Source organism: Falco peregrinus, chromosome 11 (assembly GCF_023634155.1).
Source record: "Falco peregrinus isolate bFalPer1 chromosome 11, bFalPer1.pri, whole genome shotgun sequence".
Lineage (NCBI taxonomy): Eukaryota > Metazoa > Chordata > Aves > Falconiformes > Falconidae > Falco > Falco peregrinus.
In genome coordinates, this window is record NC_073731.1 from 28,760,811 (window position 1) to 28,788,432 (window position 27,622).

Consider the following 27,622-nt stretch of genomic DNA (forward strand, 5'->3'; position numbering starts at 1 on the left):
ATTTCATGTTTGTGTAAACAAATATGTGGTTGTTGCATTTCAGTGTAGTTGCTCTTACAGATGTACCAGAGAAAGGATGCAAGCAGTAGCCAGGATAAACGGCAGGTACCAGTATCTGGTGGGGGTGATGGGTGTTTTGTTGTTGAATGCGATCAGAGCTGTGCACAGTGGGCTTTCAACTATTTCTCTTTGGAGAACGGTCATTCTAATGTCAGTCATTAGCAATTTGCTGTTGGCCACTTGGGAACAGCATGTTTCCTGCAAATTGCTTCCATTAGTCACCAGTTCTTGTCTAAATAATTGGCTATGTAAGAGAGAGGGCCTGTGAGAGGCAAGAGTTAACAGGATGGCAGAATGTATGGGTACATTGTTATAAGACACATACTTTACATTTTTTGAACGCCAAAAAATAGTGGAACGGGCTCAGATCTCCTTTTTGCTGGGGTCAGGCTGGAGCTGCACCACCGAAGTCCAATGGAGCCATTTGAAAAGCCAAGACTAATGTACATGAGATCAGTATCTGGCAGCAATACAGCAGTACATTTGCTTGTCTCCAAAATGCAGTCACCTCTGGCATGAAACCTGGCAGCTGTTTCATATAAAACGGTAAAGATGCGGACCAATATCCTTCAAGAAAGGAGGAACAGAAAGAGGAGGAAGAGCACAGAGGAATCTCACTAGTTTGCACCCTTCAGATTCCTGTTGCCAGCCCATTTACTGCAAGCTTCTACGCCATGGTGTTAGTTCATGTGCCTGCTATTTGGCAGCCTTTCATATCTCACTGGAAATAGGTGTTTGGGCATGACAGAAAAAAAAAGGAACAAAAAAAAATTTGACTTGCCTACTAAAACCAAAATGCAGTGGTGGAGAAAGCAGGTCACAGTCAGTAGCACATCAGCATTCGGCCACGGCATTCTCATTTGGAGCTTCACTCTTACTACTTGACTGCTCTTATGGTCCTGCTGTATTTTGTGAAAGTTGAGCCTGAGTGTGGGGGTAAAACGTTACAAATGTCCTCCTGATAAAACTCATGTCATATGTCATACTTAGAAGGAAATACCCAAGTCTGTTGTTGATTGGGTACTTTAGAGATGCCAGAAAAAGGGGCTTTGAGATCATACAAGTAATTCTGGAGCCTCTGAAAACATGTGTTGGGACTCTAATGCAGGCACGTTCCACAGAGGTGCTGAGAGAGAAGCAGCAGGAACTTTGAATCCAGAGTGCTAACCTCTGGACTGTTGATAAGGGGACTGGATGGTTATTCCCCAAGGTCTGGGTGAGAGCCTGAGGGGGATACTGGGAAACCAGAGCTTAATTATGACTGTTGTGGGAGGAGGCAGCAGCACCAGGACAATGGAAGGGGGTCAGAGAGGGGATAGAGGAGCCAGCCTTATGTAAACCGTTTCTCAAAGTTACACAATGGAAAATAGTAATAACGCTAATGCACTTTTATAATGCATTCCTACAGAGATTTAAAATGCTTTGAAAAGGTAAGTAAATATTATATCATAAGGTGGCAAATGGAGAATGTGGAGCAATGAGGAAGTAAATGGCTTCCTTGTAACTACAAGGAGAGTCAGAAGTGTGGTGGGGAGCAGAAGTGAGGTCTGTGGAGCCCTCTGAGCACTGCTCACAGCCTCTCAAATGTCCAGCTCTGCTGGACAGGAAGAAAGGTGGCAGGTTAGGAAGAAATTTTGCCTAAATCAGGAAACAAATCAGAACCAAGAAGCACATTTTTCAAGACGGGAAAAATGTTTGTTGAAAACAACAGAGAAGCATTTTGGCTTCCCAGGATTTTATTACCTTTTCGAGTGTGAGCCAAAGGATCCTATCCAAGTTTCCAGAGATTATTCCTCACAGGAAAAGCAAAGCCCTAATAAAGGACATAGCAATTGCACAGTAAAAACAACAACAATAATAAAAATATGTCTTTTGTTTAATCACCTGGACAGATCCAGTGTGGTGCAAATAAAACATGGGATAACAAGCTCCAGGAGACAGGTCACATCCACGGGGGCTTGTCAGGCCAAGGCAGCAAAGTGAGACAGAGTGAGATGCTGGCAGGCAACAAGGAAAGGCAGCATTCCTATGGTCTTGGTGGTCAAGCTGCTGTTTGTCAACAGCTCCAGTGACCTTCAGGAGTTTTCTGCCCTCCCAAAAAACATTCAAACCACTGGCTGATTTCCCAGTGATAACAAACGTGCCACCTCTCCTTAATACCTCCCTGGGCTGGATTAGTCCTTTTGGGGTTACCATGGGGGGAGCAACCCAACCTTGGGAGCAACCACTAGATGCAGAGGGACCTCCATCCTGTGGAGGATGTGTCCTGTACCTTTGAGCACGTCTGCCCCATGTAATGAGGAATGCTGCCATTACCCTGCTCATCCTCATCCCCGGCCACAAATCACTATGTACTGAGGACAGCCCTTGACTGGCTCTGTGGGGGACTTACAGCCCTTGGTTCATTACATTTGCTCTGCCTCTGCTCATGGCATGTAGCTGCCCCCTTTCTGCCTGGACCATTTGTTGTCCCTGGGCAGGCAGAACTGCCTTTGAGTGGCTTCAGCTCCTGTGCAGACACCCCAGACAGCTCCTGTGCTGTGTGTCTTCTCCTGCCTGCAGTACTGCTGTGAGCGAGACAGGTCATCCAGGAGATCTTTTAGCTGGAAAGATGAGATTATGTGGCTCAGGACTTTCCCTGCAAGACAGAAATTGAGTCTTCATCAAAAACTCAGCTCTCGCTCCTCCTGGACTGAAATGAGGGCTCAGCCATGCAGCCAGAGGTAACGTTGTACAGATCTGCAGGACTAGTCCTGTGTTTTCCATGTTCGTTTAGATTTCAGGGACTTACGGAAAAATGTCTGTCCTGTCATATGAAATGCAGAAACTAATAAACAGTGACTTGCATTTCTCCAACTGCAACACTTAGCAGCCACTCATGGCCGCAGCATCGCAGCAGGTCAGTGAGCAGCCAGGCATTGCCCCCATTGCTGGACAGGCAGACCTAGAGCACAGGACCACTGCTGGAGATCACTTCTTTTTCCAGAAGGGGTGGTGCATGGCCTCCTCCCCCGTCACAATCCCTCCATGGGCGATACTGCTGCCAGGAAGGGCCATAATCTCCCCTGCGTTGGGGGGATACAGCATGATGGGCACATCTCCAGATCACCCTCGCTGGCTCACTCCTCAGCCAGCCTGATCCATGGGTTAGGAGGGGAGCAAGGTGGAAAAGCACCAGCCATCTCCGCTGGAAAGGCTGTACATGTAGCTGCCAGGAAGAATTTGGCTGTGATTATGTGAAATCCGGTGCTGTTTGGTCTGTCTCAAGCTGACGTTCTCTGCTCTGGCTCATCATGGACAGGATCCAGCGTTCTGGGCGAAAGCGAATGCAGCAGCTGAGGCTGGCACGGAGGGGACTGAGCCGGCTTCAGAAAAAGCGTGTGGCTTTCCAAACATCTTGCAGTCCAAAGCAAAACCAGCAGTTCTGACATGCTGTGAGCCATAAACAATGAGCTTTGTCAGCATGTCTAGAGGAAATGATAATTCCTGGAGTGTGAATGATGAAATGTTAACCAAGATGGAGGCTTTGGATAGCATTGTGGTTAGGAAAGCATATGTGCATCAGTGTGGAAGAGCTGACACCAAGGCAAAAAGCCTTAACTAAGGCATTAAGATCTTCCAGGTCTCTCAGCTTACTCCCCAGTGGTGTTTTCTCCTGTTCCCTGTGTAAAGTGTAAAGCATTGCTCAAGCTGAAAGGGACCAGCACCTGAATCTGCCCCTCTTGCTGCATGGTTCTTCATCACCTACTGCGCAGCCCTGCCATTCAGCCGTCTGAGACACAGGTCTCCGTGCAGGTCAATTTATTATTGAACGTGCATTATGAGATTGGCTATCCGACTTTTCCATTCTTGGGATTAATAGGCAGGTCTGATGGTTCTGGTCTTTTCAGTGTTGATATAAAGCCTAATGAAATCAGTGGGAGTGTTTTTATAGGTTACGGTGACCTTAACAGAGACCTAGTAGCCCTGTGCTTAAATATTTTGCAAGTCTGTTGCATAGTTTCAAGGCCAAAAAGAGTCAAGGCATATTTTTCCCCTTTGCTTGGAGTATGTTAAAACTATCCATTGCAAACCGTGTGAAACATTTCCAGTCACTCCGGTAATGAATAGCATTGACATGCATGTATTAGCAGAAAACAAGAGTAACAAGAATCAGAGAAAAATGGTGCAATTATTCATAGTAATAATATTAATTTCATAATGTCATCACTGTAGGGGTCTGTTGCAATAAATAACCTCGAGAGTTATCATAGTGTGTGTGACAGAGGATGTATGTGCACAAGAGATCTGATTACACAGTAACTTTTTCCCGATGTGCCCTATGAAGCATGGAACCTTGATCACTCTCCAGCCACCCATCCTGTGGTTGTTCTAAGAAAAATGACATTCAGTCCCATTATTCAATGCTGCAGAAAAAAAAGGAAAAAAAAAAAAAAGACTCAGTGTTCTGCTACGGCTAGTGTTACCCTCAGGCATTTCTGGCATGTTTCTGTTGTAAATTCATTTTATATGTGGCCAGGAAGTACAACATCTTGTTGCATCATGTAAGAAAATACCATATTTCTTCCCTGTTGCTCATTTCCAATCTACAGAAGCATCTGGCGGGAGTATGTCAGAAGATCTGCCATTAAATCTAAGAGTTTCGGCCCACAGTATAGTTTCAAGCCTAAGTCTCAATTTGAAAGAACAACGTCAAATATTTTACTCTTCTCCCTTTTTAACTGTAACAATTTATTGTGCTTCTTTATTTCAAGCATGACAATGATCTTCTTTTCTACCAAAACCTGGTTTTGCCACTGTCACTTCTGGGCAATTTGTTTTTGGATGGAAATAGAAATTAACACTGCTGCTTTCCAGGAAAATCCTAGCGCCGTAAGTTTCCACCAAAGCCTGTCCCACAGCTTAACATGTCCAAGTTGTGAGGCACCCTTGCAAAACCATACAAAATACTACATAAGGGAAAGTAATAAAAGGCCAAACACTCCAGTTTGCATGAGTGGTGCTGCAGGGGTTGAGGGGATGGCTAGCCACACTGTGGCATTTGCTAGAGGGGCACAGATTTTTTGGAGAACTTGAAGACTCATCACAGACCTGGCTTCTTTCCCACCTGTTGTTCCTTTCTCTTCTGCCCTCTCTGGACCAAGCCAACATCTGCTTCACCATTCCCATCATTCTCACAATCCCCAAAAATGTCCGTGGAGCATTAGGAGGAAGGTAGAGAGCCATTTGCACAGCATAAAAATTGCTTTCATTGCTCCTACTAAGCCAAGGTCCAAGCCACACAGACTTGCGCACCGTCCGCTGGCACGGTGCCGGTCAGCTCACCGCCCCAGACATTGTGACGGAGCTCTGTGGGAACAGAATCACATCGCTTCTGCCACGCTCACCTTCCGTGACCTGCCCATTTCTGTCTCACTACCTCGCCTCCGGCGAGAGTCTCTCTGTCACCTGGTTAATCTGGGAACTGAGGTGTGGATAAGACAGGTTGCATTTCCCAGTGGTCAGAGTGGCTCCTCTGACATAAGCCTCACGTTCGTAATAGAGGCAGGAAAATTTGAGAAAATACATCGCATGTAATTAGTGTAACCTTTCTGCCAGGTGGTTAACAGCTGAGAAAAATCTCTGGCTTTAATATACCCATGGCCCCTCTTGATAAAGGACTAAATTCCAATCTCCATTTAGAAACCTGAGAAAACTAAACATACCCTCCCTGAGAGCTCTTTAAAGAGTTGGGTTTCCACCACTCACTTGCATTCCCAGATCTTTATTAGGCAAGAGGGAGCACGGTCATAAAGCCAGGCGAAACCAGCAATGGCAATATATATCCAGATAATGAGCAAAAGAGCCCTCTTTTTCAGATCTATTGGCAGGGGTCCACCTCCCTCCCTTCCCTCTCTCTGATGAAAAGGTCCCCCAGGGAGAGCCCCATGGCTCCAGCACCTTACGCCAGGTCAGGATCAGTGAGCAGTCATGCCCAAGGTTGCGATGGAGGACCCCAAACTTTGTTGCCGGTGCTACAGGTAGGAGAGCTCTCAGCTGCCTGTGCAACCACCCAAAAACCTGGTGCTGACACACGCCGATGCTCCACACCACCCCTGGGACGAATCAGGCCACGTGACGTGGAGCTGCGAGGCAGGAGTTTAGGCAGCAGCGTGCCATCAACCCACATCCAGTTATCCACAAACTGGCACTGGAGTGTGGTCTACCCTCTTGCACTACATTTACTCCTGCCACACTCTTGGCTCCTCGTAGAGCCTACAGGCTGAGGTGGAGGAAGAAACACCATTCCAGCCCACTTTAAGGCATGTCATTAAAGCAATCCAGGTACGCGAAAGACAGACCACTTTCCTTTCCCGGGCAACTGGGATGCTGCTTCCTCCAAGAGGCTGTCATAAAAGTCAAATGCCTGCATCAGTATGTCCTGAGCACAAGGGTCCTTAAGGCTTCTGGTCCCAGGTGGCTGGAAAGGAATGACTGCAGTTTCCACAACTGTTTTTATCTTCTCAGTTGCACTTGGCCGGGAGGTTGCATCACCCCAGTTTGGAGGCAGGAACCTCACTTCTCCTGTCTGTTGTGTTGCTGTAATCTGCCCTACTCTAATTTGGAATGATTTGGAGGCTGCTGCTTCGTGCTGACTAGGTTGTGCCCAAGGCAGTATTTACCATGAGAGGTATTTCTACATGTGTGCCATCATTTGCAACTCCTTGTAAATGATTTGGGGCTGAAGATGTAACCACTGATCTTCTGAAAAGCCTAGATGGTTTAACCCATTTAGCCAATTTTAGGAGAGTGACAGCTTTTAAATTACAAAATCTGGTGCTTTTCCCTTCCATTCTGTCTTAGTGGGTCTGTTCGGACTTCACTGAAACAACCAACGGCTGGACAATAAGTCAGTTAGCTCTAGGCTAGATTCTTCACCACATTCAGCTAAGTCAGAATTAAGCATTACTCTTAGAGATGAAGCTGTGGAGTTAGAAGTGGTTGGGAAGGTGTACATGGAAAATGCTAAGTGAGAGGGATTTGGATGTTTTCCAGGTTTTGCATGTTACAGCCTTTTACCTGACTAATTTATACTTTGTGCCCATCTTAAACTTAGAAACATAATCAGAAAACCTAAGAGAATCCTTCTGAGCCTCCTTAAACCTACCTTTCCCAGAAGAAAAGGGAGGCGCTTTCTCATTTCATGAAATCTCCCTGTTGAAAAAAGGGAGAAAAAAGGCCATGAAAAAACTGTACATGGCCTTGACTCCAGAGCAAGAAGCAGCAAGACAGGAGCCAGGGCTGAAGGAGACTACGTGGAAAAGACAGAGAATGTCCAAATGGCAGCAGGGAGGCAACACGAACTGTCCATAGGCATTCACCCGGGCAGAGTCGCTCATCTCCGATGAGTGGCCGATGCCCAGGGGAAGCCGTGTTGGCTGGTCAGTGTCACAGGGGAGCAGTGAAGAGCGTTACCCGGCATTTGGAGAACACTTCCAGCCCTTGTCCCGGCTGTCCGAACACAACACGTTACGTGGGCAGAGGGAAGAGTGTCTGGAACAGGACTCACCTTTCCTACCAGTATTGAAGTGTTCCATTTTAGTTCTATTCTTTTCTCTTTTTTTCCTTTTTTGCCCCCCCCCCCCCCCGGCTTTTTTCCCCTTTTCCCTCCCTTTCCCCCCCCCCCCCCCCTTTTTTTCCCAGACAGCGCCCATCCGAATGGCCCTACAAGACACCTGCGCCATGTGGCTGTTCGCTGTTGAGTGGCCATCAGCTGGCAGCAGCGGGGGGGAGCTCGGCAGCGGTGGCTCCGGTGACCTCTCTACTGGAGGGTTTGCACGATGCCTGGGATCTCCTGGGACAGACTGGAATGATGTACACGGGAGGTATTCCGGGGGTCATTATACCCTGCGGGAGGAGCCTGGATCGCAGTGGTCCTGTTAATTTCTTTCATTCATCTCCACTGAAGTCCACAGTCGAAAGCAATTCTAAGCGCTTGGATCATACAGAACATATAAATACCTGTATTCTGGCTCGCTGTAGCAATTCAGTGATAAGTATGACTCCCTGGTGAATGAACAGGATATCACAGGCTTATTTTATCTTCCAAATGGGTCAGAGTTGAATCTTCTTCTGGATTTCCACATTCATTTCTCTTACTTGAAGAAAGCATTGTTATAGTTCTCAGACCCACGATCGCAATGGAAACACCTCCAGATCTTCTGTAGGGATTTAAAATAAATTTGTTGCAACCTGCAATTTGGTTCCACTTTCTAATGAATGCCTTCATGTCTATATATAGGTGTAGTGCAGGCTTACATATTCAGCCTGCGTTCCACATATGCAGATCCAGTAACTTTGAATCAATATGTATCCCTTCATGACTACTTTAAGGGGAATTAAATTAATTAACCTTTATAGGCAATAATGGCCTTTCCTGTGGTATCCCTGTTTGTGTACCATTATCTGAAATAATGAAGTTATACCCTTTGATTCAGATATACTATTTTCAATAACAGTATAGGTCTTGTTAGCGATGATAAAAAAATGTTTATAATATCTTAAAAGAAGAGTGATTTTGCATTTTTAAAATGGTGCGATTCTAGCATTTTTACAAATCTGAGCAGCAGATGAAAGTTTTATATGACAGCTGCTTGAAAAATGTGGAAAATACTGATGTGAGCTCAACAGTCACAGCTGGATTATTTTGGCTAGTGTGAGTATTTCTCTAGGCCTTAAAAATAAGGCAGTGGGATAAAACAAATTCTGACCTTAGCATTAGATTTGCAGGCAGAGTGCAATATGTGTGTTGTGCTTTCCAGCGTATTTTGGTGCTTGTGTTCAATACACAAGGTGTATGTTTGTATACATATATATATATATATATACACACATACACGCACACACTCTCCACTTCACTTATATGTTCAGTTCAGATGTGTTTCAACTTCAAAGGACATGCAAGTACACATGCATGTATATGTCCACAGACATAAATCCAGCTCGGAACATAGACATACAATAGATGCATAATTTGTGTTTATATCACACTTGCTGCCTTGCTGAAGTCTTTCAATCAAAGATCTCAAAGTCTTTTAAAGTCATTTAAGAACCAATTATCCCATGAGTGTAGTTGTGAGCTGCTGATATACCTTGTCCCCTGTTCACGTATTTCACCAGCAGCGTGCTCAGTTCTGTGCCTCTCTGCATCCACACCAGATACATAAAAATTAAGCCTCTTGTCACTTGTGCGAAGTGGATAATTTCTAAGTTTACTAACGAAGTGAGCTGATTCCCCCAGGTCCTTGCTGGTTAGCAGGGCTAGGAGCAACACCCAGGGGCGTCACCGTCCTGAACCACGTACTCATCATCGGAGCAGGTGATGTCTCCAACATCTCTTTTTGCCACACAAATGCTCCTTTAGATTTTCCTGTCCTGCTCGTCATCCTGAAACAGAAGGAAAGACATCTAAAGCACCCTCAGCTCCAAAACAGGTTCCCCAGAACCTCCCAGGATTTGGCCCGGTTTTGGCAGAGGAGACACAAGTGCGGTGATCATCAGCTGTGTGAATCCCAAGGCTAGACCACAGGATTTCTGTTAGACACTTTGACGGGCTGGACACAAAGCTACCAGCATCCCAGGTCTGCTCTGAACATCATAGGAAGAAAAACAAAGTTTTAAATTAAAAAAAGAGATCACATCAAGGTTAATCTTTCAAAAGCTGCAGTCCATCTGGATGCCTTCTTCCTTGGTATTAATTACGAAGACGCACCCTGTAATCCATAAGCAAAATATGAGTAAGATGTAAGCTGGCTGCAATGGTATTTAATATTTTGCTTGCTAACAGGGCATCTAATCCACTATGGGCAGGAATTCATCAGGCTTCAGGGGCTACCTAAAGCACACAATCCTTCTAAATGAGCAGTAATCCCCTCTGTTGTATCTTCTGTCTCACGAACTAATAAGTGATGCTAAAGTCTCGTTTGCTTTGGGAGCTCCCAGCAGTGGAGGGGATGACCCTGTGCCCAGCTCCAGGTGCAGCAGTGAGCAGAGCCCTGAGAGGAGTGTGGGCAATGAGGCGGATTCCTGGCATTTTTATTTTTGCAGCAAAGAGCCCTTCTTCCTTGGCACGCCAGTGCTGTCCGAAATTTGTGAATGCGAATGCCAGACTAAAAGGATCCCATGAATGGTCTCGAGCAGTGAGATCAATAACGTTTTCCACAAACTACGCTCTTTTACATAACACCTCCTTCCCCGCTCCCCATGGGATACACAGTGGGACGCAAGGCTGACATTTTGCAGATGCTGGGAGCACGGGCAGTTCCGGCAGCAGCGGCAGGAGAAGGAGTCAGCGTGGGGGGGAGGCACAGGCGACTGAAACTCATTACTTGGAGAGGTCGTGGGGGTCAGTGACAGTGGCGCTGAATGGATTTTTCCAGCCGTTTCGAGCTGAGATTTGCACTCTGTAATCTGAATGCTTTTATCTATTTCTGAAAATAGACAGGAATTTTTTCCACAGGCTGCTCCAATCTGGCTATGGAGATGCAGGGAAGGATTACAGGGATAAATTCAGGTTTTGTTAAGCAAGTGTAGCTTTTCCAAACCAAACATAGACAACGTTCTTCAGCACAAACATGCATACAAGAGTTCTCTTGTTGGAAGAACACATCCCCTGGTGCAAGAGATGAAAGCGCCAGGTGCCCTGCACAGCCCCAAGCCCTTCGCTCCTGCTCCGGGCACTGCTCGCCTCCCCGGGCCAGCGAGGTCCCTCCAAAGCTGCCCAGAATGATCTAGACTTGTTTCCCCTGCTGAACAGACAAGTACTAGTTTACTCGGTAATTATCTTCTGTTTCACTCACATTTTGCTGCAGTTGAGCTTCCTCTCTTGCTTAGTCATGTCCTCTTCTGGCAGAGGTTTCTCTGAAAAGAGAGCTGATTCTAAAAATCAGCTAGCACAGAAACTGCCGGGCGGGTATATTACAGCACTTTCAGAGACAAGGAACCGATAAGAAGCCAGCTTTATTTACTAACTTTTTTTCTAGCTGGAGCAGAAAATGCGGAGCTGGGGCCTGGTTTTGGTGTTACTGAAGTGTTTTGAGCGAGACATTAAAGGGTGCACTTGGGTGTGTATATGCTGCTATCCTGGGGTAAAATACTGTGGGATAACAAGCCTTGCAGTTTCACAGCATTGCCTGTGCTCACGGGGTTTTGCCATTTTCCTGGTGTCCCTCAGTGCCACCAGCCTGTCGCCAAGCAGCTCACCTGCCCACCCTTGAGCGCTTTGGTCACTCTCCCACCGAGCATCTTCCAAGCCCTGGTAATGAACCAGATGCAATTTTCTCTTACCTGGGCTTTGGCACCTCCACTGTATATACAAAACAGTTATTATGAAGCATAGATTTTGGGGTGGAAAGATGTAACCCAGCCTGGAGGCTGGGGATGTGGCATGGAGAGTGGGCAAACGTTTGTGCAGAAGCAAGTACTGGGCCAGCAGATTGGGAGCTTTGCTTGCCATCCTGCCAGGAGGTGGCTCTGCCTAGCCATGCCCAGGTGGCAACAGAGCTGCAAAGTAAACACTCCAGAGCGAAAAATCTAGGGAAAAGCGAGGGAAAGCAAAAGGTAATTCAATTAAGCATTGCATTTATTAATGACAGTGAAGCCTTTGTGGTGGGAGGTATGAATCCAGATGGAAAAAAGTATATATGACCAGGGCCACATCAGGGCAAGCAAGGGCTGGAAAACGATGCCAAGAGCCGAGCTACTGAAGCACCCTGACAGCTCTGAAAGATTGATGGCAGGGGGTGACTGTCCCCTGGGAGTCTCCTCAGCTGGAGATTCAGAGGAGGGAAAAGGTCTCTTAGGAGGCAGCCAGATCCACTGAGCTTCAGCTGTTTGACAGAGGTTTCCATCAGCCCTTCTCAATGCAACGCGGCACATCCATCAAAATATGAGCAAACCAACAAGTGAGTGCAAAAACCCCTTGGCATTCACCCCATGCCCTTACCATGTACCAGCAGGCTCTCGCCACCCTCCTGTCTGTGCATCCTGCTGTTTGCCAGAGCTCAGAGCACGATTTCATGCCAAGCCAACAGCAAGCACTGCCGGGGGGGGGGCCAAGGCCTTCAGACACAGCCACTGCCTGGCACAAAGAGACATCAACCGCTTCCCCTCGGCCAGCTAAACACTGACAGTAAAATTAGTTGAGTCCCTAATTTATAAATTAACATTCTATGATTTACCAAACTGGTCAGACTAGAACTTTAAGCATCACCTTCTCCCGGACAAGGGAAGAGACTGAAAACAAACCCTAAGGAAGCATTCAAAGGAATTTGCTTGTGGGGAAGGATGCCTGTGCAGGTGGCAGCCCAGCACCGAGGATTTCAGGTGGTGCTTGGCCTCGGTGGGCGCTCTGCACTTGCTCCTAATGGTCCTGCCAGGTCGGGTTCCCCACGCACCAGCCTCCCCACAGCGGTGGGAGGTGGGCTCTGTGCTATCAGGCCTTCAGCTGGCTCTTCTGCCTCTCCCCCTGCCTTTCCCAGTAAACAAATAACAGCAGACTCCTGTTCAGCCTTGTCTATTTTGGGATCTCTAGCAGTCCTACCGATAATCACTGTTATAAATGTTTACACTGATGGGAGACTGGCCCATATTGTACAGAGATAATAACAGTACAATTTGATATTCATGAGGTGCTGATGATCTCTAAATATAGAAACAGAGTAATTATTGCTGGCATTACAGGCTGGATTTCAAAAAGCAGATAAATGGAGAAATGGATATGCTATTTATTGCAGCTTCAACAGTAACAACAGGAAAGCTGTCTCCCTTGATTAGGCGAGGACCAGACTGCAGAAGGCAGAGCTCATGGCAGAGGGGTGAAGGGCTGTGATACCCTACCAATGGAAGGGAAAAGCACAGCTGTAGAAAAAAAATCTGACAATGCACCTAACGCCAAGCTCACCCCAATGCACGTGACTATGCAAGACAGCAATGAAGCGGGTTGACTGTACCAGGAAAACCTATGGCGACTGGAAAAAAACATCACAGACTGTTCTACCAAAACCTCTTAAGGAAAGACGAAGGCTTTGGCCACCAGAATCCATGTGTGTCTGCAGCTGGAGCAGGCTGCCAGGGTGCAGCCAGAGCATGCCGAACTGAGATCCCAACCGTTAGCATCTGCAGGGAGCTTCAGCCTCCCTCCGGCCGCGCTTGTACGCCGGCCTGGGAGACGAGCAGGGCATGCAGCAGCATGGCATCCCCGCGTGCTGGCTGCTGCACGTCCACGTTTCATCATTCCTCTAGTCTGACTTCCTTCGATACAGTGTAGGAACCTTTGGCTCTTACTGGACACAACAAAAATAGTGGGTACTCGGGGAATAAGCGGGATAAACAGGCTGCCGGTTGACTGCAGAGTCTTCTGTACAGGCATGGACACGGGGCTTCAGGTGTGCGGGTTGGTATCACTGAGGGGGTTTCCAGCAGAATCTCTCCTCTGCTGGACATGGCGTGTGTCAGGGAATGTGTGTTTGGGGCTGTGTCCTTCTCCCAGCCTCTAGAAGGTTAGTTACTGACTGACAGGATGGACACCCCTCTGCCTGTGGTACCTCGCTGCTCACAGGACCCAGTGCTGCTTTGTGCGGCTGTTCCCTCCCACCTGCCTGGTGCTTCCACAACAGACAAAGCCAGATTTGCTTCGGCTTTGACCTTTACCACCACTGTGCTGAACAGAGCACTCACCTGTTTCTGTGGCTGTAGCAAAAAGCATGTGGATGGTAGCCAGGCTGTTGCCCCAGAGAGAGCAATAGTGACGCCCTCGGACAGAACAGGGCAGGAGCTGTAGGTTCTTCTGGGTTTGGCAGTTGGTACAGCTTTGAACAACGATTTTCTGAAGTGAGATGAGGAAGGGGGAAAAAAAGAGGAAAGCAGTTAGCCACTGCTTTCAGACCAAAGTCTGAAAGCTAATTGCAAAGGGGATGTTTCTAAGAGCTGAACCAGTCTTTTTATTAAGGGATTCTGCAGCCCAAATGGTCAAGCAGCAACCTGAACTCTCAGGCTCTCCAGGGTTTGGGAACCGGTGCTTGTGTGTGAACTTCGTGTGGCTCACCCAGCCCGATACATGGAAAGCTAAAGTTATACACATACTCTGCTGCTACTCTACTGCCCTTTCTATACCTTCTCTATGCATACTACTAGCCAAAAGGGGAGAGAAGGAGGAAAAAAAAAGAGACAAAAGAAAATAAAGACAAAAGGAAAAAGAAAAAAAAGAGAAAAGGGAGGAAAGGGACAACAGGAACAAAAGGAACAAGAGGGACAAAAAGAAGAGAGAAGAAGAGAGAAAAGAAGAGAGAAGGGGTGAAAAAAAAATATCTAAAGAATTGCAAGTGAGAAAAAAAATGGAGGTACCACTCCATAGCATGTACACAGTATTTACTGTGTTCCTGTAGGTGTACAGATATTGACTAGCCCTTGAATTGCAGTATAGCTGATTGAATTGGGTTATCTTCTGTTGTTGGAGCAGAGGGAGTCCGAGTTCCACAGACCTTTACAGCTTTTTGTCAGACACTACCTCAAAGTTTTTACTTAAGTTTTACAATTAGGGAAACCAAAGCACTGCGAAGTTACATTGCTTGGCCAAGGACCTACAGCATGTCACTGGTGTGATTTCCATGGGAGCTCAGCCTTGGTCTCGGTCACCAGCACTCTCAGACAAGAAGAGTCTTGGTCAAACTGGATGTGCATGGGGTTTCAAATTGGCTGTCCCCAGCAGCACGAGCTACGTGGCTTTGGAGAAGCTCTCCAGTGCTATGCTTGGCTCTGTGTCAGTATGGCGGAGAGAAAATGACTGGCTGTGACCAAACCGGTGTCACTGCCTGGCGGTCCCACTGGCTTGGCAAACAGACCCCAATCTCTCAGACAAGCTCCAGGCTCGTCTGCACCAAGTCAGCTCCCACACCGACAGATTCACTAGGCGTTTTGCTTAAATAACTGGCAGAGGATGTTCTTGTTGTTGAACATGTGTTTCAGTTGGATAGGGACTGCTCAGCCTGTAGGGAATCTGTGCTGTGGCAAAGGCGGATCAGAGCGGTATTTTTTAATTAAAAAAAAAAAAAAAAAAAAAAAGGCATTTCAAGCATAGTTTGTACTCTGCTTGGGGAGGAGCTCTCTGCCCCTGGGGAGTTTTCAGGATGCTGAGCCATGACAGCAGCCGTTGCTTCCCTACTTGCTGCTCTTAAGCAATATATTGCTCTCCTGGGCAGGTGACGATGGAGACAGAGCACCACCTTCTCCAATATAATCCAAAGCTCCATGCACACTGTTCAGGTTGGAAAAGAATCCTCAAACTGGGATGCTGCTTCAGAACTGGAGAACAGAGGTGTTCACCCTGTTGCAGGTCCCCAAGGGTGTTGAAGTAGCTCTGGGGGGGGTCCAGCACAGGACACTAAGAGAAGTGGGTATGCTGGCAGGAGACTTGGTTTCACTATGAGAGCAGCGCTGCTGGGAAATCTGTAGGCTCTTACAAATCAAAATGTTAAAAAATGCAGCTCTGAGGCCTGCTGCTGTAAGCTTTGTGAAGTATAGACAAATCACCAATCTCTAGAGAAAATGCTAGATTTTGTATAAGGGAAAAATGTGACATTCATTCATAACTTCCAGGTTTTTCCAGTTCCCCTCTGGTCACAGTTCAAGGTTGTGCTTCCCAGTTGCAGCTCTTTACTGTTCATTTTTCCCCCCACAAAATATGAATTTTGTCCTAATGAGGTCAATGATTGGAATTTTCTATTCAAGAAGCTTTTCTCCTCAGTTACAGATGGCTGTAGGCCTGGCAAGTACGCAAGTCTGAAGGTCACTACGTCCCATGGCGACAGTCAGGGTTTGTCACCAAAATCAGTTCTCTGTGCTGCAGACTGGTCTGCCCACCCATTAGTCCCATTGCACGAAACCAAGGGATAAAATGAAAGTGCAATAGGCATAACACCAGTGTGACAGGTCCCAGGAGCTACTCCGGCATTTATTTGGTGCATGTTCTCTGCCATGGTTGGTCTTGTTTTTTATAGTTGTGGCTAAGAGATGGTAACTTCTGGGGCTTGGAATAACTCACCATTTTTTAAACAGCTCCTTTGAAGCCCGGTGCGGAGGAGTCAAGGTGTGCATTGTAGAGGAGAAGGGACCTCAGAGAACAGGGGAGGTTTAGGGTGGAAAGAAGGTGGAATGGAAAGAAGGTGGGATTCCCAAATCTTCCCTTCCCACCTGATGTCTTACGTGCGTTACAGAGAAGTATGTCAAAAGCATGTCTTCACACGCAGCTGCGGGTCAGTTTGCTGTTTGGGACAGTGAGGGTGGGAAGTGGAAATAATCGTTGTTTTTAGCTGGGATGAACATGTTCAAATCAAACCTTCACAGCTATCTTTCCTCATAACTTTTTCCACTTCCGCTACCTGCAGCTCTCCCTTTGGAATGAGCGGTGGAAACAGTCTTTGTGGGTCATGAGAAAGGATCAGACTTCTAAATATGTTGTTATTCCTGTTTTCCAGCTCTCGGCACTCACAAAAACAGATGATTAAACAGAGTAGGTGGCAGTCAACTGATCCAGCTCTCCCGGCAGGTACAGGGAGTTCTCTGCAGAGAAGCAAAACTGCTGGAGTAGACATCTTCCCTACTGCAAAGGCGCTTGCTATTCTTTACAACCAAAACAATGCAGACGCTGCAAAGAGGCATCACCTCACTGGAACACCCTTTCCTGCATTTTTGTTCAGACTTATTACTAGATACCTGGTCTGCATTGCCCTGTAACAAAATTAGGAGCAAATCAGATCTCTTAGACTTTAACAAGGCAGTTTGGGGTTTTGTTTTCCCATGTAATTATACAGGAGGTAAGTGAACAGGCTTTGACTTTGATCCAGGTTTCTTGTCATGAATAATAAAATAAATAATAAATATCAAGAAGCACATACACATACTTACCCATCCCCTTATCTAGTACGAGCAATGTTGAATTTATGATAGCCTTACCCCTTAAAGAAAAAGAACTGAAAATAACTATGAATGTTGTGTCTTTCCTTCTGCAGCCCACACAGCTATAAGGTCTACTAGATACAGACGCCAAAGTTCATTTGCTACTGATGCACCATCACCCCTCTCCATGAGCTAAGCAGTGTTTTACTTCTCCTCGAGCCTTTAGAGCCATCAGGGCAGTATTATTTTCAAAGCACATGGGTGTTTTCTGGAAAAGCATATGAAACACGACGCACTTGTTGGAAGGTATGGGAAGTTTTGACTTACTGCTATGTTTCCGTTCCTTGCACGTGCTGCAGGGAGAGACCTGCACAGTGCGGAGATGGTGAAACATGCGCCTGGTTGGGATGGGGGAACAGGAGAAGGCAGATGATGAACAGAGAAGAACGGAGATGGCAAAAAGGAACCCACAGGGCCTGTCCCAGAGCTCTCTCAGGTGGCTTCAGGAGCCAGGACATTAGGGGAAATGGGGTGAGAAGGGGAAATACAGCAAGGAATTATTACAGAAGGGGTGTTTTGCTGTCCCTGAATGGATGTCCTGCAGGAAGAATGGCCCCCATTTTTTAGCTTTCCCCACTGCTCCTCATGACTTCATCTGTTGAGCAAGCTCCCTGGTTTCTGCTGGGAGAGGAGATGAAGTCACTTATGAGGTCAGGATGGGGAGAGGACTCAAAGGGCTTTCTTGGAGGAGCATTCCATGGAAGAGTCCAACAGACTTAGAGACAAGAAAGTTTCAAACTAAATAAATCAATGTTCAGCTTCAGAAATGCATAAGACCTGCTAAAGTTAGACTCCACAACAGCCTCGGTCACTGGGTCTGGAGCAGGAGAGGACTCAGCAGAGGGTGCGCTGGTGCCAAGCAGGACAGGCACATCGAACATCGATCTCACACTCTGCCAACAGCCCACAACCAACATCAACATAGGGAAACAAGTGTCAGCAACCCCCAGAGACAGATCCTGGAGGAGGGACCTCAGGTTTCCAAGCAGAAGTAACACAGTCGTCAGGTCTTCACTCCTGCATCACCATGGGGACACTCCTGCCCCCCAGCTCCACTACCCCACTGAGACACAAAACACCTCCTGACACTTTTGAGTGCTGCGCAACAGGAGTGGTGGTGAAAATCAGCCTTTATGAAGTACGCAGCCATCCTACGAGGCCTGCTACTTTGCTTCAGAAGTGCTGCGGCTATTCTCAGAGACACCACAGCCATCACAGCCCTCGCTGTGCCCATGGGATCACTGGCTTACAGTGGTCCCCACTGCCACAGCATCAGGGCTACCAGATGGACTGGGTCAGGCGAGGTGACCCTGCTCAGACCCCCCTGTACAGACACTTCAGCGCAGTCATGACTTTGTATGACCTGAAAAGTCAAGGTCTGACAGCCCTGGGAGACGGGCAGTCAGAGTCACTCCGTAGTCCTTAGACAACACTGCAGATACAACAGCTGGATTAGGCACCTCTGGCAGTCCAGGGGACAGTGAGGAGAACATAGAGCTGCTTTGCAAAACCAGCGGCAATGCTGCTTGTGGACATGTGCAATTGAGAACGGTCCCACTCTAAAGACAGAGTTTAAAAGCAGCCAGACATTTTTCCTTTGTTCTTTATTTTTTCTGCCACGACACGATGCAATGAGCACTGTTGTGCAGATGGTCAGCGACGAAGCTGTGTAACAAAAGAGAAAAGCGACTGGCCTAAAACATCTGACAGGGATCCATTAATCAAGGGCCAGAAATAAAAGTGACCCCTGCAGCACTGCTAGGGAGAGCTGGGAGCCAATTCCCCGGCGTGTCTTATATACCATATCGAAACGCTACCTGAAAATCCCTCACTGGAGTCAGTCAAATCATTCAGGGACCTCGGCCAAGTCAACTATCTTCTGCTTTATGAGCCTTGAGGACCCTAAGGCATGCGCACCGCTGCTATGCACTGTAATGGATTCAGACCGGCTCTCTGCTATCTATATTTATCACGTTCCCCTCAGGAAGTGCTTTGGCAGGATTTTGTAACGAAACCCCTGCCCAGAGCGCTCTTTGGCATGCAGCGAGCAGCCTTAAAATAGCGCAGTGACATACTGCAATAATTACTCATATTAACACTCCTCATTGTGTGACGCTTTGTCCCCGTCGCCTGGCTCATCCCGGCGCGTGGTGGGATGGCAGGGAAGAGCTGGCCTTTCCCAAAAGGCCAAGTTCAGTGCCAGGCTCGCACCCCAGCCCCAAACCGCGCCGAGCCGCCGGCGCTCCCATCCATCATGCCAATGCCCCCATCAGCTTCCAGAGCCAAAGTTCGCAGGTGTTCAGGCAGGATATTTTGGCTCCTTTCTAGCCCCTTGGTGGCGTTTGATGAGAACGTTAACAAAAATAAGCATAAAAGCCCAAGCAGAGCATAACTTCAAACCCACGCTATAGGAGCGGGCTGCTTACTTGCCAGTTACATGCTGGCTCCCAGTCTAGCCCACATTTTCAGGTTTTTATCCCCTTTAGAGTAAATCTTCCTGCACTGTGCTAATAGTACATCTCATTTTACCTTAAATAGCGAGAAAAAAGTAGGTTCTAGTCAGAAGAGAGATGGGGAAGCAGGGGCAGCTTTGCTTGAAGTTGACAGAACCCTCCAAGTTCCGGTATTTTTGAGAAAATGTTTTCTCTGTTCAAAAGAAAATTATAAAAAAAAAATGCTTGAATTGCTTGAATTATGCATCTTGAGCATCTGCAGTGCTTTTTTTCTGTTGATGACAAAACGAGCTTTTGAGAAACAACTTGTTACTGCTGCCTATTTACCTAAACTCACTGGATTTCAGGAGCTCGATCTAAACCCCATCCAAGCCAGTACAAAGAGTAACAAAGCCTTCAGTGGGCTTTGACTAAAACCTCAGGTCCTAGAGGACTGCTCAGGGTTCCCCACAGACCTGGGCCTCATGTTTCAAGAAGACACAGTTCTATAATTACAGAGGCCAGGGTCTCTGAACAGATATTGATGCAACTGCTTAATTACAGCTTCGCAAGGAGAGATAATACAGCTGTCCCTTCAGTATACTCGATGCAGAGAAAGAGAAGTCAGGGCATGAAGGCTCCTTTCAGCCTTTATTTTCGGTGAGTACTGTCACTTTGGGGAAAAGCACCCGGTAATACACACCATTTGCTGGTACATGATGTGACCGCTGCAGACACTGTGCGACACCCCATACATGTGACAGTATTAGCACATACATGTGCGCCCTGAAGCCATGCCTGCGTAGGGAGTTACAACCACGCTAACATCTCTCCTCTTCCCCCTTTACTAGGCTCAGTGAATTTAAAGACATGGGGAGTTATCAGAGCACGCACAAAAAGCGAACTATGAAGGAACAGCAGCAAATAGAGCCAACGCGTACAGCTATTTTTTTCATTAAGAAAACTCATTCAGGCCACATGAGTTAGCAAATGTGCTCGCAACCACTTCTGTAACTATGATGCCATGGAAAAACGCTATTCCAAGAAAGCATCTGGCTAAATACAACAAACTCCCATTAAGCGATCCTACACTTTTGTTAAACCGCAAAACATCTTTCAGAATATATCAAAGAACATTTTCCAAAGCTGCCTTTCTCTAGCGTGTCATCGAATGTACCCTGAAAGCACAGCTCAGCGATGAACTCAGTATCTGAATTTGTAACGGCATAGGTGTCTGCCAAACGTATCGTCACCAGCAAACAATGCACTACTCATATGGATATTTTTTTTTTTCCATGCACCAGCCTTTATTAAAATTCTCTCAATTAATTCCATGGTCTCCAGGACCTTCTGCCAAGGTCACCATTCATGGCTGAAAGGGCTGCTCACTAAGTAATCAACACTACTCTGGAGACTTTCTTGTAAGCTGTAATCAAACACAATCTTCTGTTAATTGCTTGCACATACTTGGTGCATTAACAAGAGGAGCTTTAAATATATATATATATATATATATATATACACATATATAACCAAACACAACTGAGGAAGGCAAAGCTCAGATATTAGCACCATACGAGGATTCTGTTGATGGCTTCTCTGTAAAAGCCAGATCTGATTAGTGACATGGGGGAAATGTTTTATTTGGAATAAAGCCTTCGCTTCAGAAGACCATGTCTCAAATGCAGTGCTGGGTGGCTACATCTCTTCTAGCATAAATTCTTGCCTGTGGGACGAGGTCAGCAATAGGCTCTTGCCCCAGTTACTGCTCTAGATCTAGCTGTCTGCTGAAAATCCACTCCTGAATGTCTGTTTTTGAACCGGACTGGGTTTGTTAGGTGCAAAGACTTCTTCTTTGGTATGTAACTGTAGGGCACAGCCTGCCTTACCACACTCAACAGAGCAAGGGGTCTAAGGAAGCACTGTCAGGAGCGAGCAGGACCGCACCAGCTCAAGGCGACCCGCGCCGCATCCCACTCACCCATGATGTCAGGTTATTTGACCTTGTAGAAGTGCTGCTACTTAAAACTGCTCAGTCAGCTTGGTAATTACCAGGGATGGCTCTCGGCCCTGTCTCACCGCAGCCGCTGGCTGAACAGCAGCTGATGGCACAGCTGACCAGCCTGTCACTGACTAAGCCACAAGCGAGCTCCCCTCCCCAAAAGCTTCCTCAGCCTGGCTTGTGATCAGAGGAACCGATAGCCTCTGCCGAAACACAGCATAGAGCAGGAGGTACCAAGGACAACCTGAGGCATTAGCAGAGCTCAGCAGGAATCCAGGACGAGTCAGTGGTCAGGGGAACATCTGTCCTGGTCTCTTAAATGCCAGTTACCTGATGGAGCCTGCACAGCTCTGAGCCCTCCTCTGCTCTTATGGGCACTTAATCGACTCATAGAAGAGAAGAAGAGCTTCTGGAGACAGCATATTTTGGTATTCAAATGTCTCAGGTGAGGCTACAGGCCACCCTTCTCGGACCAAGCAGACAAGATCAGGCATCTTTAAATGTCCTAGAGCATTGCTTTCTTCTTATCAAGTGTTCAGAGGGGCAAAGTCTAGTTCCCAGGAGCAAAACCAGAGGGTGCGGTGTTGGAGAGCTAGCAGACCCTACCAGGCTGCACATCTCCCTCTTGTTCACTTTTTCCCTTTGAGACACTGGCTCACAAGTACTTCAGACTCCTGGACTGCCCAGAGAGTAATTGCAATGGGTACTACAGCTTCGAAAGAGGATTGGACCAAGGTCCTGGAGAAGAATAAAAGAGGTCCCTCTGTCTCTTCTTGTTGATGCTTTACGGTTCTTCTACAGGTTAACAGGTTTTTCTAGGTATGCCACAATCCATATTACATTATTTTTCCATTGCTGGTTTCAAATTATACTGCTTCTCCCTCTAAGCTCATAAAGTTCTTTTTAAAAGCTCATAAAATTTCACCTGTGTACGTTTATGGCTCTCAGGATATGAACTAAACTCAATTGATTTAGCTATATTTACCATTGCTGAACTTCACGCTGTATTTCACCGCACTACCTTTTCAGGAGGAATAAGTCACTTCCTCCTCCTTTCCTCTGGCTGAATTCTTCCAGCACAGCCACTGAATCCAGAAGACTAATTTTTCCCGTCTTTTCTTGGAAACCCAGCAATGCAATTATGGCTTAAAATGTAAATAAGCATGTCTACACTGACAGATAGCTTAGTTTCCTACCTCACTGCCAGGCCCTAAGTCTCTGATCAACCACATTGCATATTCATAGAATCATAGAATCGTTTGGGTTGGAAGGGACCTTTGAAGGTCATCCAGTCCAACACCCCTGCAACGAGCAGGGACAGCTTGAACTAGATCAGGTTGCTCAGAGCCCCATCCAAACCAGCCTTGAATGTTTCCAGGGATGGACATCTGCCACCTCTCTGGGCAACCTGCTCCTACTTTGCTCAAAGTACTTCCTTCCAGAAGGAAAAACGAGCACATATGGTGGGACTGCCACCCTACATTTCCCACAAGACAGGCAATGCTGCTGTGGAAGGCCCCAGTTTTGGTCCCTTCTTCTGGGATGGCCCTTCAGCGCTCCTCTGGGACCCTCCACACTAACCTCTTCTGCATATTCCTACACGATAACCCAGAGCATGCAAGACATACCATCACATTAGGAAAGCACCAGCCTGTCTAGTTACAACGCCCACACACACATTTCTTCAAGCTTTTTGAGGAAGAAAAAAAAATTTAAAAAAAGAAACAAAACCCCACAGAAAAATAACAACGATGTGTCAAGGCCATAACTCATGGCCCAGGAAAGACCTAAGTCGAGAGCTATGCAGCGTGGGTGCAGCCAGGCTGCTCCAGAGGGACCCAGCCTCCAGCAGGATTGACACCAGCCCCCACCTACCCCTGTGGTCTGGGAACACCCTGAGGGGTGAAACAGCTGATGAGAGAGCTCAAACATCAAACCCAGCTCCAACAGGCACCCAAATCCATGGCAGCACCTTGCAGACCTCAACTCTGAAAAGCCCGAGAGGCTTCCTTGGTCCTGCAAACTTAGGGCAGGTCGCTCTTGGTCTTGTAAAAGTTGGACAAAGGGGCCTTAACCAGCAGAAGACCAACAGCATCCGCGCCTCTGGCGCTGACAGAAATCAACACCTGTAAAGTAACATGGTAGGCAGGCATAAACTCAAAAATAGAGGCAAAGTTTATCTAAACACATTTGAGTTGCCATGATTTCTTTTCCCATTTTAGACAAGACTATGAAAACAGTTTTGATCTCTAGCCCTTTGTTTCCTTTACGGCTGGAACATGAAGTGAATCAACATTTCGGGACCTCCAAAATATTTTGATTTGCTTTTGGTATTTGCTTATAAAAATGATTGGAGTTTGTCGGAGGGAGTGGAAGAGCCAGGTTATTTTTTGCTGCTTGGGGAAGGAATGAATTTGCAAGGGGTACAACAGGAACTGGCTCCAGCCTTTTCAACTCTGTGGCTCATTCTCTTTCTTGGTTCCACAGTAAATTGTTGCAGTGGGTTGGAATGATCTGGTGCTGCTTGATTTCTTACAGCCTTATGACTCTGAAGCAAACGTTCAGCCCTGGTAGCATCACACCTTGGCACTGGTCACCTCCGCCCAGCCCCAATCCCACACACAACTCGCAGGATACCGGAGGAAGAGCGGTGGCAGCAGCCGTGCGGAGGCATCCTACATGGTGGATGGGGACCACCAGCCACTCGCTCCTGAGAGAAAGATGGCAGGTCCTGGTTGCCACGGAAAGCAGAAAGCTAATAGACTTAAGTGGGTTACACAGAATGAAGTCTGATGGAAGGAAAAAAAAGTCACCCTAGTGTGGAATCTTCTGCTTTTTCTTCCCCTAAGAGACTAAAAATTACATACTTGTCCTGTCCAGGGAGATCTGAAACACAGACTGGCCTGAAATCAAAACCCCATGTATGAACATTCCTGAAGTTTAGGAGAGGAACTCCTTTCCTAAGATAGGCCATCTTAAAACCTCTCTATAACGGCCAAACTAAAGTCCTAGATTCCAAGCAGAAATTACTTCGAGAATGTTACATCCAGATGTAGATATTAATGTAGCAGGTTTTGGCTGTGGGAAATCACTGATGTGGCCCACCAGACCACAAAACTCACCGGTTTTCTTCAGTATCACATGGACCAAGACATCTTAACATATAGACTCTCACCCAGGATATTTTAAAGTGAGAAGAAATAAAATCAAACATGGAACTGCTATCTCATTTGGTTTTATGCAGCAGACACCGTGTGCGTGAACAGCAGCACACCTCTCCTATTAACAGCCTCACACTTCTGGCCATGCTTCCTGGAGGTAGGTGGTTCACCGCTGTCCCTTCTGCTGATTTCGTATTGTTGTTTGAAAGGTGCAATCATTTTTTTCAGGGAAGAGATTGATTGGCCTAGATAAATGGACCAGCAGCACTCTCACTCATAAGAGATCATGCAGGCCATTGTACCTGAGAGCACGAGGCCAACCATGCTCATCAGGTCATGGTGAGATGCAGCCACCAGCAGTGTGGGCACAGGAGGAAAACTTCACCTACTGTTCTCCAAAGTCTTTCCTTGAGCCGGAGGTGCCATGGGTGCTGCAGCACTGAGATGATGGGTGTCAGCTTGGTCCAAGCTGCAGGCTGCGAGTCTGCGAAGAGCAGCTAGTTCAGCAATAATTGCTCTTCACAGCCTCCCTGCTGGAGGTTCTCACCATCTCAGATCTGCTCATGGGAACGCTGCCTAAGCCACTTCTCTCAAAGAAGTCCTGCTTGAAAAAAGTCAAGATTTTGTCCATTTACACAACTGTGGCTTAAATTGCTTGGGATCCCTTTCAGCTAGCCACACCATGAGCAGAGGAACCAGAATATTTAGGGGATGTCAGCGATGGGCAGCCAGATGCAGTCATTTCTTCAGCAAGCAGAGGTACAGCTGGAAAAATAAATGTGTGCACGGACCTGGTACCATCGCCTCAGCCACCGCTCTCTGTTGTGTCCTCCTCATGCAGGCAACCTCCTCCTGCTTTAAACTAACATCAGTGTACGGCGTCACCGCTGCCACGGCATTGTAACACAGGCTGCGCTCAGCTGTGTCATCTGCTGTAGATGTGGTCACCTTGAGCAGGGCAGGCATCGATGTCTTACCTTAGCAAGGCTGCAAGATTAACCAGCGCTCGTCTATCAGAGCTGCCTCCGGAGCTGAATGTATTTTCCTAGCAGAACTAAAGGTCCCGTATCATATCTCCGGGACACCAAAAGGCAACGAGGCTCTGTCTGCAGTCCTCGCTGACAGACACACTCGTGCACTTTCGGTCTGCCGAGCCAGCTGGATGGGAACCAAGCGAACTGCTGCTACGTAGTTATCAGGCTGCGCTGGCTCACCTCCTCCCAGCTTGGGGCACAGGCAGTGCAAGTGCATCTGCCTGCAAGAGACTGTGTAGGCAGAGAAAGCAAGAGGCAGACAGGGAGCGATGCAGCGGTGTTAGCCTCTTAGAAAACATCTAAGGAATCCCAGGAACAAGAGTTTCTGTGAAAAGTTACACTCTTCGCCCTGCTCTCCCTGTGGTCCCATCTGCCCTTCTTTACTGCTGGTTGTTTTCAAGCTGGAGGCAAGTGAACAAATAAGCACGTCGTATCTGAAGTTTTGATAAGCAATGTTGGTTACATTTAAAAAAATAATAATAAATTACAAGTTAGTCTTTCTCCATTTTTAAACCAGCCCGAATTAAAAAAAATAAATTTCCTCCTTTCAGTGGAAACTTCTTTGACACATTTAGGTTAATAAGTCTTTTTGATAGATGACTTATCACTCACATTCCCATTTCCTAATCACTTCCTTGTCTTGCAGCCACCCTGGCTGAAGACTAATGATAGCTTCTAATAGCCGCCTCAACCGCCTTGCTCCTGCCAGCACTGGGCATGGCCCCGAGCGCTGCAGCCGCTGGTGCTGGGGCTCTCCCTGCTCCCTTGGCTCCAGACCCAGTGCAAATAGCACCTGCTCCTGGGAACCAGACAGTGGACACTTTCACCCTAGCTTCATATTTGTAGACTGGTGGAGGAAAGTCTACAGCGATGCTTCACAAAGAATGGCAGTTTTAGAGCAGCAGCTTCCTCTGGGGCACGTCTCCATGGGATGGGTGAAGAGCACCCCAGCCCTACGGCTGGCTGTGGGGCTGGAGATCAGCCCCATGGCTCTCTGACTGGGGAGAGCAGCTGTGCAGGACCAGCGCGTGGGGAGAGGAGGAGAGTATGCAGGTTCCTCCAGTGCTCTGCCTTGGTTGAGGAGCACCCATGTAGGAAGCGTGGGTGGTTGCAAAGCCTATGTGGAGGGAGCATCAGAAGGCTGTGACCAGCCTGCAGCCACTGCTAGCTCGATAAGCAGCCAAAGCCCTGCCCGGTAAATATTTGCACATTGCAGCTGCTATGATGGATGAACCCTGCAAAGACAGGGTGGGCTGGTGGTGCCTGGAGACTTACGCTGGTGCTCCGCCTGCTCCGTCACCCTTCCCATGGGTGCCTGTTAGGGCACAGCTTCTCGCCTGCCCTGCCTGAGGCCCTGGGCACAATTTCACACACTATTCCTATCTCAATGGGCCCCTGTTATGTGAGGGAAGAGGCTGGTATCATGAGGAAAAAATCTGGATTTCGTGGGAATAGAGATATGCTTTGTTAGAGGTCATCCAGCAGCGGAAGAAACAAGCGAGAATGTACAGGGAGGTGCTGTGCTGCTGCTGCAGGGGGACGCCAGCCCCGAGCCATGCTTCAGTCATCCAAATACGCAAGCAAGGATGCACAAAGCTGGATCAAGCTGCCGCCTCTGCTCCTGGGCTGAGAGATACCAGCACTTCCCAGGGCAAAACAAGTATGATCTACTCCAGCTGAGGGGACCCTCCACGAGTGTTTTTCCTTGAGGGCTGTATGCAGAAATTCTCTCACAGAGCAGCTAAAGAGACAGAGGTGCTGGAGACCCAGCTGAATCCTGCACGTGCCCAATCCTTGCAGCGTGTTTTTTCTTGCAACTCTCATTACACCAGAGACAGAGGCTTTTCATTTCAAGCAGCTCATCATTCTAACACACCTTGTTGAATCTGCTGTGGCATCAGAACAGGAGTTTGAGGATGCCTAGTCCCAGAAGCAATGCTA

The 27,622-nt window shown here is 47.4% G+C and overlaps 1 long non-coding RNA gene across 5 annotated transcripts; it reads right to left on the bottom strand.

The window, feature by feature from the left end:
* Positions 1 to 745: 745 nt before the first annotated feature.
* LOC129785353 (uncharacterized) lies at positions 746 to 26,076 on the bottom strand. 5 transcript variants are annotated; one of them, XR_008749292.1, is made up of 7 exons: positions 25,625 to 26,076; positions 13,777 to 13,924; positions 9,192 to 9,486; positions 7,776 to 8,261; positions 7,208 to 7,254; positions 1,804 to 4,466; positions 746 to 984 (listed from the first exon to the last, which is right to left on the bottom strand). It is a non-coding gene; the product is annotated as an uncharacterized LOC129785353 (long non-coding RNA). The 5 variants fall into 5 exon arrangements; XR_008749294.1 differs by having other exon boundaries at positions 7,776 to 7,960; positions 8,062 to 9,486; XR_008749293.1 differs by adding an exon at positions 10,899 to 10,959 and having other exon boundaries at positions 7,776 to 9,486.
* Between the last annotated feature and the right edge of the window lie 1,546 nt (positions 26,077 to 27,622).